At 41.6% G+C, this 18,876-nt stretch overlaps 1 long non-coding RNA gene across 1 annotated transcript in view; it reads left to right on the forward strand.

Moving 5' to 3' along the window:
- Positions 1-18,861, forward strand: part of LOC115080186 — a 49,080-nt gene extending 30,219 nt beyond the window's left edge. The window contains exon 3 of the long non-coding RNA XR_003853533.1: positions 18,580-18,861. This is a non-coding gene — a long non-coding RNA (uncharacterized LOC115080186). The remainder of the gene's footprint in view (positions 1-18,579) is intronic.
- Positions 18,862-18,876: the final 15 nt, after the last annotated feature.

An 18,876-nucleotide genomic window follows, 5' to 3' on the forward strand; every position in this document is an offset into this window, starting at 1 on the left:
GGTAGCCGAGTTCTGTAGTATTTGTAGTGGTCTTATTGTGGTATATGGTAATCCAAGAAAAAGTGTGTTACAGTAGTCTGTGCTAGCAAATATTAGTGCTTGTAGTACTGTATGAAAGTGTTCTTGAGTTAATAAGGGTTTTAGCCTTCTCAGTATCATTAGTTTGACGTAGCCTTCTCTTGTTTTTATCGCTATGTGTTGCTTAAGGTTGAGTTCTGTGTCTATAATCACCCCTAGGTTTCTCGCCTTATCAGTTAACTCCACTGATTTATTATTATTAAGGTTAATGGGGTTTTGAATTCTTACAATGTTTTTTCATTGAAGGTGTATGAATTCTGTTTTTTCTATGTTTATTACTAGTTCCATTTGGTTTAATAGTTGTTTTATTATGTCAAGGTACAACATTGCTAGATTCTGTGTTTTCTCAATTGATTCTTCCACGGGTAGAATTAGTTGAATGTCGTCAGCATATATGAAGTGTATGACACCTAGCCCTGCCAGTAGGTGGCAGAGGGGGAGCAGGTAAATGTTAAATAGGGTTGCTGATAGTGATGATCCCTGTGGGACACCTGTTTTTAGGTCGATTTTGTCTGATATGGTGTTATTTATCTGTACCTGATAGGATCTATTTGTGAGATATGATGTGAACCATTCAATTGTTTTCATTTGTAATCCAATTTCTTCCAGTCTTTTTAATAGTATGATATGGTTAACTGTGTCATATGCTGCGGACAGATCCAATAGTTTCAAGATGTAGTATTTTCCGCTGTCAAATCCACGTAGAATGTTATCAGTTAGAGAGATTAGTAATGTTTCGGTGCTATAGTGTTTTCTGAATCCGTGTTGTGATGGTTAGAGTATGTTATTGTTGTCTAGATGTTCTGCTAGTTGAAAGGAAGTTGGCCATAGAGGTAAAAACTTACAGTAAAAACTTTTTTAAATATATCCGAAGCAGAAAGCATGTGAAGGAGTCAGTTGGACCATTAGATGATCGAGGGGTTAAAGGGGCACTTAGAGAAGATAAGGCCATCACAGAATGATTAAATAATTTCTTTGCTTTGGTGTTTACTGAAGAGGATGTTGGGGAGATACCTGTACCAGAGAAGGTTTTCATGGGTAATGATTCAGATGGACTGAACCAAATCATGGTGATCCTAGAAGATGTGGTAGGCCTGATTGACAAACTGAAGAGTAGTAAATCACCTGGACCGGATGGTATACACCCCAGAGTTCTGAAGGAACTCAAAAATTAAATTTCAGACCTATTAGTAAAAATTTGTAACCTATCATTAAAATCATCCATTGCACCTGAAGACTGGAGGGTGGCTAATGTAACCCCGATATTTAAAAAGGACTCCAGAAGCGATCCAGGAAACTACAGACCAATTAGCCTGACTTCAGTGCCAGGCAAAATAGTGGAAAGTGTTCTAAATATCAAAATCACAGAACATATAGAAAGATATGGTTTAATGGAACAAAGTCATCATGGCTTTACCCAAGGCAAGTCTTGCCCCACAAATCTGCTGCACTTTTTTGAAGGAGTTAATAAACATGTGGATAAAGGTGAACCGGTAGATGTAGTGTATTTTGATTTTCAGAAGGTGTTTGACAAAGTTCCTCATGAGAGGCTTCTGGGAAAAGTAAAAAGTCATAGGATAGGTGGCGATGTCCTTTCATGGATTACAAACTGGCTAAAAGACAGGAAACAGAGAGTAGGATTAAATGGACAATTTTCTCAGTGGAAGGGAGTGGGCAATGGAGAAAGAGATCTAGGCATCATAGTGGATAACACATTGAAATCGTCAGTTCAGTGTGCTGCGGCAGTCAAAAAAGCAAACAGAATGTTGGGAATTATTAGAAAGGGAATGGTGAATAAAACGGAAAATGTCATAATGCCTCTGTATCGCTCCATGGTGAGACCGCACCTTGAATGCTGTGTACAATTCTGGTCGCAGCATCTCAAAAAAGATATAGTTGCAATGGAGAAGGTACAGAGAAGGGCAACCAAAATGATAAAAGGGAAGGAACAGTTCCCCTATGAGGAAAGACTAAAGAGGTTAGGACTTTTCAGCTTGGAGAAAAGACGGCTGAGGGGGAATATGATAGAGGCTTTTAAAATCATGAAAGATCTAGAACAGGTAAATGTGAATCGGTTTTTTACTCTTTTGGATAATAGAAAGACTAGAGGGCACTCCATGAAGTTAGCATGGGGCACATTTAAAACTAATCGGAGAAAGTTCTTTTCACTCAACGCACAATTAAACTCTGGAATTTGTTGCCAGAGGATGTGGTTAGTACAGTTAGTATAGCTGTGTTTAAAAAAGGATTGGATAAGTTCCTGGCGGAGAAGTCCATTACCTGCTATTAATTAAGTTGACTTAGAAAATAGCCACTGCTATTACTAACAGTAACATGGAATAGACTTAGTTTTTGGGTACTTGCCAGGTTCTTATGGCCTGGATTGGCCACTGTTGGAAACAGAATGCTGGGCTTGATGGACCCTTGGTCTGACCCAGTATGGCATTTTCTTATGTTCTTAAAATGATTCACAGCCTTTTCCAGTGTTTCAGATGCCATCTTTACCATAAAACCTACTTCCTATAACACCATCATATATTTAAAAATTCCCACTCAAACTTTGCTGGCATTTTAGTCCCAGACATTTCACCCTTTTACACTGTTTTGGGTCCCCTTTCTCTATTTCTGCTCATCTCTAGAGCATAGCTTCTGAAACCCCCAGCCATCTGGTTCCTCGCCGAGCCAACCCAGCCGCATGGTCACTTTACTCCCTGGAGCTAGTGGACTGATACATGTAAGTTTCTCATTGATAAATTCAGATTCCGTCTCAGCCTCAAACCATGTCTCAAACTTCCCAAATTTTCTTTTTTACAACCTCATACAAAGATGGGGGTCAAAAGTATATTAAAACTGATCCTAAACACCTCTCAGAACTATTTGTTTGCGGAGGTCAGCACGGGAGCACTGATCTTCCTGGGAGTCAGTTGGAGATTTCAGTTAGACTGCCTCTTCAGACACTGCTCTGAAATCCCAGAAATACACAACAGTGGAGCACAGAGGAAGGCACACATCTCCAGTATGGTTGTTTGAAGTATGTGCAACTGTGTTAGTGTGATATTTGTTTTAAAAATAAGGTAGATTCCAGGTAAGGTTCAGGGTAGGCAGTTTAATTGTTAATATTAAATTAACCTGGCTGTATCGCGGTGAATTTTCATCAGCCATTTGATGGCATTATAAGAGTTGAATGGAAATCTGGCAAATGTAATGTGGATAAAGCAAGTGATTTTCCAGTCACTATACCTACATATGGCTGTATAAGTCACTGTTACGGCTTGCTTTTAAGAAATATATAATAATAAGTGATCTTGGCTTTCTCTAACAAGGAGTGGGCTACAGCTCTCATATAGGAGAATATACCTATCTTCTAAAGAAATATGTCCTTTCCAATTGAACTTATCTAGGAGAACCAGAGTCTGTCACAGGAGAAGGCCGAGTTTACTGTAGTGGCGTGCTGCAGTGAGAGACAGACAGACTGACTATATGAAACTGTAAGCTTGCTTATACAGTAGCAAAGCTGATAACAGATCCCACTGAGAAGGCTAAAAGAAAAACAAGGGGTGACAAACAGCAGAGCTGCTGCTAAAGTGAGAGGAACCATTCTGTTATTTATCTTAAGTGGAAACACTCTGACACTGTGTACAGATAATAGTGCTTTAATACTTATCCCCAATATTAGAATCCTTGGTGGCACCTTCTCAGATTACGTATATAAATATACAACCACTGGACGTGACTACACATTGATGAGCCCCTGAACCTTTACTCAGTGCACTGTGGTAATAGTGCGAGAGGTGAGTGAAAGAATGCGTGAAAATAATCCTCACCATACACGAGCAAGCTTCTGAATTTAATTCCTCTGTGCTGGCTAGAATAAAGATATTTAATTATCTTTTGTTTTCCACAATCAGCTAGCCCAGTTCCTATTAATAGCCACAAATAAATGCTGAAGGATTAATTTTAAAAGAGACGCGCCGATTTTATAACGTGTGCCCGTCGTCGCACGCATGTTATGAAATCCAATACCTGCGCGCACATGCGCACCCGGTTTTATATCGGCGTGTGCAGGTGCAGGTGGGTGCCGACTCACGTGCACAAGGGGGAGGGAGGAATTTTTTAACAAATGCACGCCAACTCTACTAGACCTTTCCCAGTTCGGACTGGTAGGGAACTTCCTAAACTCCCTAGCTAACCTTCCTTCCTTTTTCGCTCTCCACCCCGACCCCTAAACCCCCTCCTAATTAACCTAATTTTTTTTTATTTTGGAATTTACCTGCTCTCCCGAGCAGCAGTAAGTTCTTTGCACCAGTTACTATATTCTGTTATTGATGTCAATTGATTTGTCTTATTAAATCTTATTCCTAATCCATTAATGGTTTTGGAGCTACCGCCCAGAATTTGGTGGATAGGATAATCTTTTCCCAGTTTAAGTGTTCTTAAGTAAATTCCCATTTTTCATACCATAGTCCAGTAGTTCAGTAATTCTCCTTACTTCCCTGTTTCTACCTGAATACTACTTCCATACTTCTCTCTTCAACATCTTGATGATGTAGATGTAGTTAACCCCAATCTTCTTCTCCTTCTCTTCCCCAAGAACGAACCCAGATCCATTCCTCCCCAGGACTTCCAATAATCCATTTGTATCTTCAATATGAGAGACACCACTCCTCTTCCCTAAACCACACTGAGCCCTATGATACGCAGGCAGTTGTTAAAACTGTAGCGGTCTCTTAGGTCTCTTCCAGATGGCCCTAGATCCCTGACCTTGAAGTAACAGCTAGGAGGGAGAAAAAGGGAGGTGATATTGTCCCTATCTGTAACCCAGATGTATACCCAGATGTGCATGGGGCCAGTATTTTTCTGATTGTTTGAACTTTATTTATTCTGAAGAAAATCACAGTAATATTTCTTTGAACACCCAATGCTGTGTCCTGTCTAATCCCTGCAGAAACAATACAGAGAAACTGTTCAGCCACACACACAGAGGAAGGGAAAATCACATCACCGCCTGGGCCTAGAAGGTTAACCCAACAAATAAGGAGGTGTCCCTGGGCTCTTCCGGCTGCTCTCTGAACTAAGAAGGGGCCTGGATAAGTTCCTGGAGGGGAAGTCCATAAACTGCCATTATTCAAGAAAGAATAGCCACTGCTTGTAGCCAGCATTAATAGCATGGGATCTATTTAATGTTCGGGTACTAGCCAGGTACTTGTGACTTGGATTGGCCACTGTTGGAAACAGGATACTGGACTTGATGGACCCTTGGTCTGACCCAGTATGGCATAATCTTATATTCTTGTGTTCTTATGCCTCCCTAGGTCCCTCTGCTTTCCCCACCTCCACACAAAAAAGCCAGTGCCTCTTGAGCCCCCCCAGTCACTTTGCTGTGGGAGGCAGAGGGACCTGAGGAGACCCTGGCATTACATGTATCTTAGTCTCCTTACCTCCCCTCTCCAAAAGGCCAGACTCGCCAGACTCCAAACGCCACACCTCCTCTTTCTTACCCTTGGAATCCAAGCTTGTCGGGCTCTCCGAAGACGACGGTTGTTCTCCGTCTCTTCTCTGGGTGTCAGAAGTCCTTGGGGTAGCTTGTATTATTGGCGTTAGGAGTTGTTGTTCCATCCCCTCACCATCCAGGGGCCTGTATGGCAAAGCTGGAAGTGCTGGCGCTCCGGGGCTGAGTGATGTTTCCTCGGCCATAGCATCCGACGGCCGCTGTCCACCACTGACGTTAGCAGCCCCTCCCACCGGTCTCTGGTGCATGTTCCCGAAAACTTCCTCAATCTGTGGTTGTCGTAAAAGAAAGGCAAGGATATGGGACAATCTTACCTCGACCCTGGCATTTTTTCAGGGAGAGGGTGAGGGGAGCAAAGGGGTGCTAGGAGACCCCATCCCAGTTCATGAAATGGTGGGGGTCCTGTTTTAGTACCTTCTTTTTTTGATTTGGGGGGTATTTATTTATTATTTGGATTTAATACTCACCTTTTTTAAATAAGAAATTCACCCAAGGCAGGGTACAACATATTTACTATCCATAAATTAATCTTCATTAAAGGTCTTTTTTGGATGTAAGTGTTCTTTGAAATTGAATTTGATAAAAAAAAATAACTAAATGATTAACTTTATGCCTTCATATTTTTTTAGAAATGTGCTCTGAAGCAGTCTCATGGCAAAACGCCGGCTGCATTGGCTTCTCAATCCTTTTTTCAAATGGTCTGGCTTCCAACAGTTTGGAAGATTTTGGCACTTCATTACATCAGATAAGTTAATAATTCCTATTTCAAGCACAAAAAATGTTTGACACTGATATGCAATGTAGTTACAACATAAAGAAGAAAGTTTTTTGGCACGATTGAAATTGGCTGTTTTTTGACATTGTAACATTTTCAGCCAGTTTGAGGGCTTTCTCCTCCAATTTTTTCACTTATTTACCATATTTATATTTTTTTAATTTGATAGCGAGGCATTTGAGTTTTTGTGAAAGTTTCTCACTTGCCCTGATCCTTTGGTTTTGTGAGGATAAGTCTTAACAATATAAAGTTATATGCAGTCACACATTCAAAAATCAAGAGAGGAAGATATTAAAAGACCTGCTGAAAGGGAAAGAAAACTGGCCAAGTTTAGTCAGTTACCTTAGGAAACTATTCGGCTATGTTTTCTGCTGAATATTCACCAGCCGCACTAAACCTAGCCAGTCATAATTTGATTGACTATAATTAGTGTGTCTGGTTTCCCTGATTAAAGTTAGCTGGCTGGTACTGAAAATCCGACAATAACCGGTTACATCCTCTTTAAAAAAAAAAAAAAAAAAAGCTTTCCCTTCTCTCCCAATTTTTTTAATCTACAATGGTGTCCCCCATGGCACCTTCCATCCGACTCTAAAAAAAATGTAAAAAAAAAAAACAAACCAACCCAAAACCCCCTGTGGCCAGCCCAAACCTTCCTCTCTCCCTCCCACTATTAAAATATGATAAAAGTATCCCCAAGGCAGCTCAAGCTCTCCCTCCCTCGCACTCTTGATGTAGGGATTTACCCTCCCTTCCTCTTTGCTGGTCAAAAAAGGAGGGTGCCAGCTGGGGATCCGTAATCTTCCCTCCTGTCCAAAAGGAAAGGAAGAGCCCTTTCTTTCATAGGAGAGAGGGAAGGGGTATCCCAGACCCAACGCTTTCCTTTTTTGGACAGCATTTTATTATTTTACCTTACTGCTAACATAAAATATACAACTTATAAAATTATCCTTGTAAATAAAATGATACCTGTATAAAAGGACAAGATTTACCACGTTCACCAAATAGTATTGATCATAAAACTATGTAACCGAATCTTAATGGCACCTGTCTAGAATGTATGTTGCTATACATTTATCATTATTTTATGTGCCTTCCTGTAAACCGTTGTGATGGTATTTAACTTAATGACGGTATAGAAAAGATTTTAAATAAATAAATAAACCCCGACTGCTGTGGGGATATTTGTTTTCAAGTTTTCACAGCTGGGAGGAAGGGAAGGGAGATTGGCTCTAGGGACATTGGTTTTTACTTTTAATCTGATTGGAAGGAGACAAGCAGGGATTTAATTTTTTTTTTTTTTAGAATTACTGTCAGGTGCAAAGGAGGAAGGCCAGTGAAGACCTTATTAAAAAAAAACAAATTACAGCCAGGAGGAAGTGAGGGTGGCTGGACAGATTTAGGCCTGCTATTGCAGTGTCTAGATTGGCTGACCAGGTTAGGTGGCGAGCTCTAAAAATCTCACCCCAACCTAATCCTGCCCCTGAATCTGCCCAGAATTTGGCCAGCTAAAATTAGCCACCTAGTGAAACTTATGTGGCTAAATTCACCTACTGTGCCTGGTTAATTCTTAGAGGTTTTTCTCTGAGCAGCCAAGTTCAATCCCATTGAACACTGACCCTTGCATAAAGTATAAACCTATTACATGCTTCCTCTGAGGTAAACAATGCCTCTCAGCTTATGAAAGATTGTATGTTTGTCCCATTTTACCTTTTCCCTCCTCCCACTCTTCTTTGTGCATCTGTTTTTATTTTGTGATGCAACCTACATGGAAAATGTGTGGAAACTGCAGATCTCAATTAGATTGTTTTAAGACGTGACTGCTACCAGGGCTGCAGATGAAATGCAGGATAGCAACTTAATGAAATGTAACCCCTTTTTTGGAGGATTGTTGCTCCTTAGGGCACATAACTAATTTATTTCTTCAGGGGCTACTCCGGCTAGCATATTACATCACACGCTTGACTCTCAATCCCTGGGGGAGGGGGGGATTCTTTTTATAGGGGGTCAGTTCTCGCTTGTGGCCCAGACGATGTTAAAAGGTTCACAGTGTGTATATCCTATATTGCTGCTTCCCATAAGGTGAGAAGCTGTAATAACTTAGACAGGACCAGGTCTGGGTGTTAAATAAAAGTTTACTGATTGGTAATTGTAAATTAAAGTCCATCCGTCCATAATATTGAAGTTACATCTGAATGTTGGCACATGTGTGGATCTAGGTAGGTAGGTGTCCTTTTTTCAGGCATCTGGATAGCCCCATGGTGATTTTTAATGCACACAGTGTACCCAGCGGCTGTGAGAGAATCCTAGTGGAAGGGTCCCAACTTCACTGCAAAAATCCTACCTTTGGTCATCTTCTCTTTGGACACCCAGCCTGTTCTGGTCCCTTGATGTGTGAAGATCCAACTGGGGGAAAGGTCTATGGGATCAGGCTAGTTCTCAGCACTGCAATCCCAGAGGGGAAGGGTGATCCAAAAAACCTCCCCACTCTGCTAAAGTCCAAAAAATACTTCAAAGATTAAAATGGATACATCTTCTGCCTTCACTATCTCTCACAGCAGGATCCATCACTGGTGCTTGCCCACCTAGGGTTTAGAGTAGGCTCACAGGTTTTTGGTCCCCTGGTGGGAGCCCTTTTGCCCCTAAAGTGTATCAGGCTTAAAATTATCTCTCTGCAACTTAATAGAAGAAGGACCCTCTGGCAGGGAGTACTTGGTGAGGTATCACTTCTAACAGAAACTCCTTTTGGGTGAAGCTGGGAGGCCTCACCAGAGTGTAAAACTGAAATATCCTTCCTCAAACTGAACCCAAAGTGTTTTGAAATGGCTGTGCTAAATAGTCTTCTGGCATCCAATCCAGACTCTCCAGGTGGGAGAGATTGAAGAGTATGGATGGCTCTTTACAAAGTGTGTTCTAAGATAGGGACAGTGACATCTGGTGGCCAGACCAGGAGGGTCTGCCACAGAAATATGGAAACATACAATAACAGTACGATATTTGATAAATAGTGTATTTTGCAACTTCATATGTTCTGTGTGAATATTTCTCAACATAAAAAAGGAAATAGCTGTAAACAGCAGAAAAGTTTCAGAATTTCTTCAGACACGTACATAGTCACAAAGTGACCCAGTTTCTAGGGCTAGTCCTGGTTTATTCATTTATATTGCAATGCATTATAGTATTGCTACCCATTTGGGTTCTTCTCCCCTTTCTGCCCCTAGGCCGTGGGTTTGATTGCCAGCAGTGTGTAACAAAGGAGAGTTCACACAGGAAGGGTCCAACACACTTAGTATTCACACTTTAACAACATTAGTGCTGCAGGCACAGTCTGCTTACTCATAGTTTTAGGTTTCAATGTTTCCCAAACAAGATATGTTTTAGTTCTTTGTGCCTCATTGCTGCAGCCCTGGGGATTCTGGCTCAGTCCAGACAATATTTGCTGCTTCACAGCACATTAGTTGATTTTTGCTGATGCTCAGGCATAGGCACGGGCAAGCATGGTTGATTACCATTGGCCCACCTAGGTACAGCTGCTCCTCCCAGTCTTGTTACTGGTTGGGCCTCCCAGCCTTTTTGCTGGGGTGCTCCCCCCTCCCCCCAGCATGGGTTTCCCCTATCTAGGTGCTAGGACCTCTCCGCTAGAGAATCCCAATACCCTCCTACAGAGTTTCAGGCTCTCCTAATTGAATGAAGAAGTAGATATAATTCGTATCTCAGAGACCTGGTGGAAGGAGAATAACCATTGGGACACTATGATACCAGAATGAAAATGATATCGCAAAGTGAGGAAGGTGTGGCGCTATATGTTAAAGAGGGCCAAGAGTCTAACAGGATAAAAGTTCAGCAAGAACCAAAATGTAGTGTGGAATCCCTATGGATTGAAATTCTCTATGAGAAGGGGAATAAAATAGCAGTGGGGGTGTACTACCATCTGCCTGAGCAGAATGAACAGACAGACAATGAAATGCTAACAGAAATTAGGGAAGCTAACAAACGGGCTGATACAGTAAAATCGTGGGAGAGCAGGCGAGCGCCCGCTCTCCCGGCGTGCGCACAGGACATTCTCCTGTGCGCGCGATTCAGTAAATAAATTTATTTAAATTAGGCCCGGCGGTAAAAAGAGGCTCTAGGGACACTAGCGTGTCCCTAGCGCCTCTTTTCGGACAGGCTGTCAGCCGGTTTGACAGCCGATGCTCAATTTTGCCGGTGTCGGTTCTCGAGCCCGCTGACAGCCACGGGTTCAGAAACCGGACGCCAGCAAAATTGGGCGTCCGGTTTTCAACCCACGAGCCGCGGGCCTATTTCAATTTTTTTTTTTTTTTTTACTTTTTTTATCTTTCGGGACCTCTGACTTAATACCTTTGGGTAGGCGCTAATTTCTGAAAGCAAAATGTGTGGCTTGGCTGCACAGTTTGCTTTCTGAATTGCACGGGAATACCTAATAGGGCCATCAACATGCATTTGCATGTTGCGGGCGCTATCAGTTTCGGGGGGGGGGGGGGGGGGGGGTTGGACGCGCATTTTGGACGCGCTATTACCCGGAGCGCCCTGTACTGTATCGGCCTGAAAATTAGCAACATTGTAATAATGGGTGATTTCAATTACCCTGGCATTGGCTGGGTAAAAATGACATCAAGACTTGCCAAGGAAGTAAAGTTTTTAGAATAAATAATTGATTGCTTTTGAAGTAGCTGGTACAAGAAACGACAATAGGGGGAGCTATTTTAGATCTAATCCTTAGCAGAAGACATGATTTGATGCAAAATGTATAATGTTTGGGCCCTTTTGCAATAGTGATCATAACATGATCAAATTTGACTTGATAACTGGAGGGAGGACATTAAGAAAATCTACTGTAATAGCATTTCATTTTCGAAAGGGTAATTATAAGAAAATGAGAAAAATAGGAAAAACTGAAAGAAGCAACTGCAAAGGTTAAAGCTTTACATCAGGCATGGATGTCAGGAAATACTTCTTCATGGAGAGAGTGGTAAATGCCTGGAATGCCCTTCCAGAAGAGGTGGTGAAGATGAAAACAGTGAAGGAATTCAAAGGAGTATGGGATAAACACTGTGGATCCCTAAAGGCGAGAGAATGGAAATAAAGTAAAGGGTACAGGGGGTAACTGGGGGTAACTTGCTGGTGTGACAGTTTCTCCCCTTAACAAATAAGCCTTGATATTGTTAATGCAAATCCATCACTGCTCTCTGCTTTAACGGCAGTGAGAAATGGGGAATTGGATTCAGATAGCAACCGAGGGCCCTGACTTTTACAGTTTAGGGAACAAATAAACATGGGGGTAACTAGCTGATGCAGTGCTTACTACCCTTAATCACTAAGGGCCTCATTTTCTAAAGTATCGCAGGTCTGCGATACTTTAGAAGATGAGGGGCAGGGGGCCGAAATGGGGGGAGGGCCTGAGCTAGCCGGCAGCAATTGCACCATCGTGGTGTGATCGCTGCCGGTTTCGCACCCAATAGCGCCACCATAGGTGGTGCAGCTATTGGGAGCGAAAGCTGCCGCGAAAAGGCACTTACCTTTTCGCTGTCTGCAGCGTCGGCGCAGAGTCGGCCCTGGTGACGCCCCGACTCCTCCTCTTCCGGGGCCGACTCTGCCCCGACTCCACCTCCATCCTAGTATCGCATGCGATAAGGGACTTTTCGCGTGCAAAAGGTCCCTTATCGCGTGCGAGCGGCGTGGAAAATGAGGCCCTAAGTCTGATACTTTGATGCAACTCCAACATTGCTCTCTGCTTTCAAGGCAACAGTTAAGGGAAATTGGATTCAAACAACATCCAAGGGCCCTAGTAAGCATGGTGGTAACATGTACAGTGCAGCAGCTACTGGCATAAGATTGCTTGCCAGACTAGGTGGATCATTTGGTCTTTTTCTGCCACATTTCTATTGTTCAAGAATATCATCTTGGAAGCCCAGATCAGATGTATTCCACACATTAAAAAAGATGGAAGGAAAGTCAAACAACTGCCAGCATGGTTTAAAGATGAAGTGAGAGAGGCTTTTATAGCAAAAAGAACATCTTTCAAAAAATGTAAAGGGATCCAAATAAAGAAAACAGGAAATAGCATAAGCACCAGCAAGTTAAATGCAAAGCATTGATAAGGAAGACTAAGACAGAATTTGAAAATAAGCTTGCTGAAGAAGCAAAAATTCATAATAAAAATGTTTTCAGGTATCGGTACATTCGAAGCAAAAAGCCTGCAAGGGAGTCAGTTAGACTATTAGATGATCAAAGAGTAAAAGATACACTAACAGAGGACAAGGCCATAGCAGAGAGATTAAATTATTTCTTTGCTTCAGTTTTTACTGAGGAGGATGTAAGAGAGATAGTCATGTCAGAAGTGATATTTAAAGGTGATGATGATTAAATGCTAAGAGAAATTAGGGAAGCAAACCAAATTGGTAGTGCAGTAATAATGGGAAATATCAATTACCCCAATATTGACTGGGTAAATGTATCATCGGGGCATGCTAGAGAGATAAAGTTCGTGGATGGAATAAATGACTGCTTCAAGGAGAAATTGGTTCAGGAACCAATGAGAGAGGGAGCAATTTTAGATCTAATTCTCAGTGGCGCACAAGATTTGGTGGGAGAGGTAACGATGGTGAGTCTGCTTGGCAATAGTGATCATAATATGATCAAAGTTGAATTAATGATTAGAAGGGGGACAATAAGCAAATCCACAGCTATATTGCTAAATTTTCAAAAGGGAAATTTTGATAAAATGAGAAAAAAGGTAGAAAAAACTGAAAGGAGCAGCTACAAAGGTAAAAAGTGTGCAAGAGGCATAAACATTGTTAAAAAATACCATCCTAGAAACACAGTCCAGATGTATTCCACATATTAAGAAAGGTGGAAGGAAGGCAAAATGATTACCGGCATGGTTAAAAGGTGAGGTAAAGAGGCTATTTTAACCAAAAGATCTTCATTCAAAAATTGGAAGGATCCACCAGATGAAAATTGGATAAAGCATAAGCATTGGCAAGTTAAATGTAAGACATTGATAAGACAGGCTAAGAGAGAATTTGAAAAGAAATTGGCTGTAAAGGCCAAAAAATCACCGTAAAAACCTTTTAAAATATATCCGAAGCAGAAAGCCTGTGAGGGAGTCAGTTGGACCGTTAGATGATCGAGGGGTTAAAGGGGCCCTTAGAGAAGATAAGGCCATCGCGGAAAGATTAAATGATTTCTTTGCTTCGGTGTTTACTGAAGAGGATGCTGGGGAGGTACCCATACTGGAGAAGGTTTTCATGGATAATGATTCAGATGGACTAAATCAAATCACGGTGAACCTAGAAGATGTGGTAGGCCTGATTGACAAACTGAAGAGTAGTAAATCACCTGGACCGGATGGTATACACCTCAGAGTTCTGAAGGAACAAAAAAATGAAATTTCAGACCTATTAGTAAAAATTTGTAACCTATCATTAAAATCATCCATTGTACCTGAAGGCTGAGGAAAGCTAATGTAACCCCAATATTTAAAAAGGGCTCCAGGGGCGATCCGGGAAACTATAGACTGGTTAGCCTGACTTCAGTGCCAGGAAAAATAGTGGAAAGTGTTCTAAACATCAAAATCAGAGAACATATAGAAAGACATGGTTTAATGGAACCAAGTCAGCATGGATTTACCCAAGGCAAGTCTTGCCTCACAAATCTGCTTCACTTTTTTGAAAGATTTAATAAACATGTGGATAAAGGTGAACCGGTAGATGTGGTATACTTGGATTTTCAGAAGGCATTTGACGAAGTTCCTCATGAGAGGCTTCTAGGAAAAGTAAAAAGTAATGGGACAGGTGGCGATGTCCTTTCGTGGATTGCAAACTGGCTAAAAGACAGGAAACAGAGAGTAGGATTAAATGGACAATTTTCTCAGTGGAAGGGAGTGGGCAGTGGAGTGCCTCATGGATCTGTATTGGGACCCTTACTTTTCAATATATTTATAAATGATCTGGAAAGAAATACGATGAGTGAGGTAATCAAATTTGCAGATGATACAATATTGTTCAGAGTAGTTAAATCACAAACAGATTGTGATAAATTGCAGGAAGACCTTGTGAGACTGGAAAATTGGGCATCAAAATGGCAGATGAAATTTAATGTGGATAAGTGCAAGGTGATGCATATAGGGAAAAATAACCCATGCTATAGTTGCACAATGTTAGGTTCCATATTAGGTGCTACAACCCAAGAAAGAGATCTAGGCGTCATAGTGGATAACACATTGAAATCGTCGGTTCAGTGTGCTGCAGCAGTGAAAAAAGCAAACAGAATGTTGGGAATTATTAGAAAGGGAATGGTGAATAAAACGGAAAATGTCATAATGCCTCTGTTTCGCTCCATGGTGAGACCGCACCTTGAATACTGTGTACAATTCTGGTCGTCGCATCTCAAAAAAGATATAATTGCGATGGAGAAGGTACAGAGAAGGGCTACCAAAATGATAAGGGGAATGGAACAGCTCCCCTATGAGAAAAGACTAAAGAGGTTAGGACTTTTCAGCTTGGAGAGGAGACGGCTGAGGGGGGATATGATAGAGGTGTTTAAAATCATGAGAGGTCTAGAACAGGTAGATGTGAATCGGTTATTTACTCTTTCAGATAATAGAAAGACTAAGAGGCACTCCATGAAGTTAGCATGTGGCACATTTAAAACTAATCGGAGAAAGTTATTTTTTACTCAACGCACAATTAAACTCTGGAATTTGTTGCCAGAGGATGTGGTTAGTGCAGTTAGTATAGCTGTGTTTAAAAAAGGATTGGATAGGTTCTTGGAGGAGAAGTCCATTACCTGCTATTAAGTTCACTTAGAGAATAGCCACTGCCATTAGCAATGTTTACATGGAATAGACTTAGTTTTTGGATATTTGCCAGGTTCTTATGGCCTGGATTGGCCACTGTTGGAAACAGGACGCTGGGCTTGATGGACCCTTGGTCTGACCCAGCATGGCATGTTCTTATGTTCTTATGAGTATCTGGACTTTCAGAAAACATTTGACAAAGTACTTCATGAGAGATTCCTGAGGAAATTTAAAAGTCATGGGATAGGCGGTAATGTTCTATTGTGTACTGAGACCTGGTTAAAAGACAACAGAGAGTTGGGCTAAATGGTCAATTTTCTTATTGGAGAAAGGTAACTAGTGAAGTGCCCCAGGGATCTGTGCTGGGACTGCTGCTGTTTAACATATTTATAAATGACCTAGAGATGGGAATAACAAGTGAGATGATCAAATTTGCTGATGATACAACATTATTTAAGTTGTTAAATCATAAGAGGACTGTGAGAAATTGCAGGAAGACTTTGCAAGAGTGGGAGACTGGCCATCCAAACGGCATTTAATGTGGACAACTGAAAAATGATGCACAAAGGGAAGAACAACCAAATTATAGCTACACAATGCAAAGTTCCACATTGGCAGTCTCCACCCAGGAAAAAGATCTAGGCATCATCATGGATAATATGTTGAAACTCTCTGCCCAGTGTGTGGCAGTGGCCAAGAAAGCAAATAGAATGATAGAAATTATTAGGAAAGGAATGGAAAATAAAACAGAGAATATCATAATGCCTCTGTATCACTCCATGGTGCAACCACACCTCGTATACTGTGTGCAGTTCTGGTCACCGATTCTCAAAAAAGATATAGCAGAATTAGAAAAATTACAGAGAAGGGTGACTAAAATGATAAAGGGGATGGAATAAATACCCTATGAGGAAAAGCTAAAGAGGCTAGGGCTCTTCAGCTTGGAGAATAAATGACTGATGGGAGATATGATAGAGGTCTATAAAATAGTAAGTGGTTTGGAACAGGTGAATGTGAATCGGTTGTTTACCCTATCAAAAAGTTCAGAGACTAGGGGATATGCAATGAAGTTACTAGATTATGGGGCAGATTTTATAACCTGCACGTGTGGCCTACATTTGTGTGCTACCTGATTTTATAACATGCACACGCAGCTGCGCGCATGTTATAAAATCGAGGGTCGGCGCGCGCAAGGGAGTGCACACTTCTGCACCTTGCGTGCGCTAAGCCCTAGGGGAGCCCCAATGGAGCGGCCTCGGAGGGAACTTTTCTTCCACTCCCCCCCCCCACCTTCCCCTCCCTTCCCCTATCTAACCCACCCCCTGCCCTACCTAAATCCCTCCCTATCTTTATTTCAGGTTTGGCAGGCGTAACTTGTGCGCGCTGGCTGGCTGCCGGCGTGCCATCCCCCGGTACGGCCGCTATGCCAGAGTACTTGGGAGTGGCCCTGGACCGCCCCCGGACTGCCGCCCTGCCCCCGCCCCTTTTTCAAAGCCCTGGGACATTCGCGCGTCCCGGGGTTTGCGCACATCGCCGAGCCTATGCAGGAGCCCCTATATATTTAAGACAAATAGGAGAAAATACTTTTTGACTGACTGTATAATTAATCTCTCAAATTCATTGCCAGAGGATGTGATAAAAACTGTTAGTGTAGCTGGGTTTAAAAAAGATTTGGACAAGTCCATAAACTATTATTAAGGTAGACTTGGGAAAATCCACTGCTTGCCCCTGGGATAAGCAGTGTGGAATCTGTTTAACTTAAGAATCCTGCCAGTTACTTGTGACCTGCTTGGCCATTGTTGGAAACAAGATGCTGGGCTTGATGGATCTTTGATCTGACCCAGCACGACAAAATATATGTTCTAATGTACTTTTAAGTAACACTGTCTCTAAATACACAATAAACTAATAAAGCAACTTTACTGATCACACACACAATTACATTTCTTTCTCTCTTGGGTTCATAGGTTTCTCTCTATTTCTTCAAGAAATTCTCTGATGTCCTCACCTTCCCAGTAGGCCCTCCTCTCCTCCCTTGTTCTGTGTCTACATACACCTATAGAGAGAGAGCTAAAGGGCAGATTATAGACGTTAGAGGCCTTGCTCTGTTCCTATAGCATAGGAAGCAACAGGAAGTGGTGGCAGGGCAGAACAGCACAGCAAGAGTAGCAGGGCCACATGTGTGCCTGCCCAGGTTTACAGTATTTTAGTTCTGCTTTTTCCATATGGGTATCAGCACTGCAAGTACCACAATGCAACAGGAGGAGGGGAAGGGGGAGAAGGTGGGTTGTCGAGTCATGACTGACCTAAAGCCTGATAGCTCTTCCCATAGCAGCTGATTTCTAAATTACTAATCTCGCATTATAATTCATTGTTTTATGGTTTGCATTATGCATAAAGATCCATCTTAGTTACAGCCTTAATTATACCAGGCCATAGTAATCATTAAGAATTCAACTTCTCTTTTTCACGATAATCTAAATTCCTTTTCTCCAGATGAGTCCTTAGGCAAACAATGGCATCAGTTTACTAAATTTTGAGCTTTAGTATATTGAATTACCATCTGCTCATTTACGGTCTATTAATAGGAACTATTATGAAAATGAGCTTTTACCACATGAACGTTTAAGAGGGATTCATTTCAGTGTCACCTACACTCTCTCTCACTGTACCTAGAAGATCTTGGTTTCAGATCTCGGTGGCAAAACACAAGTTGACTCCCTCACCCATGGCACAAATGTACTGCACCAGCTTCTTGTCACGCTACCGGCTGAGCAGTCTATAACGTGATAGATTCTGTTAGTTACCTTCCCAGTGCAGTCATGCCTGAATAAGTCATGACAATTGACTGGCTCCATTCATTTTACCGGTATTAATAAATCTTTGTATAATAGGTGTTCTAGATATGGTAGAGGATTGTCTCCCAGTTACAGACGTTATTTCCGGGGAGAATCAACCTGGCCAAGCAACGGCAGAAACCGGGGGAAAGAGAAACAGAAACAAAACAGTGGGGGACAATAAAGATAAAGAGCCGGGAAGAAAGAATTAGAGATTAAGTAAATAATTGTGTGAGAAAAGAGGGATAGAAAAGAGAGAGAGTGAAAAATGAAGAAAGAGGAATGCAGCTGAATGCAGGAGACTGAAAATATGACCCATGAGGCAGCGTTAGAGAGAGAAATTTTGCACTGTGGAACTTTGAACCAAATCGTAAATTTAATACTTTTGCTTTCTTTTTTCAAATTTGCTTGGATGATTTTTTTTTCTCTGTTGAGTTTTATTCACTCCTTAAAGCTGCAGGGGACTGAATCTTGAAACGAAAGTTGTGCTGTTTCCAAATTTTGCAAGTAAACTGACTTTTAGGCTTTTCCCTTTTTTTCCTGTACTTGTGCCTGAAACTTGTAGGAACCACGACATAAACTGTGGACCCGTAGCCTGAGTTATTCATCTAAAAGGCTTTGGAATATCTACTTCCTTATTTTCGGCACCGAGAGAGATAGCACCTTTACTTTGCATCAAGATAAGTGAATATTTTTGTTTAAATTACACATCTTGGTTGGTGTCCTAATGTATGCAAAAACATTTTTTTAAACACGAACCCATGATTATTTAGAGTATTATGTATAGGCTATGGTATGCGAATTCTTGTCATGCGCCGGATATTACTGTTGCTATATCTATGTTTATGATGCGTATGTACTA

Source organism: Rhinatrema bivittatum, chromosome 1 (genome assembly GCF_901001135.1).
Source record: "Rhinatrema bivittatum chromosome 1, aRhiBiv1.1, whole genome shotgun sequence".
Lineage (NCBI taxonomy): Eukaryota > Metazoa > Chordata > Amphibia > Gymnophiona > Rhinatrematidae > Rhinatrema > Rhinatrema bivittatum.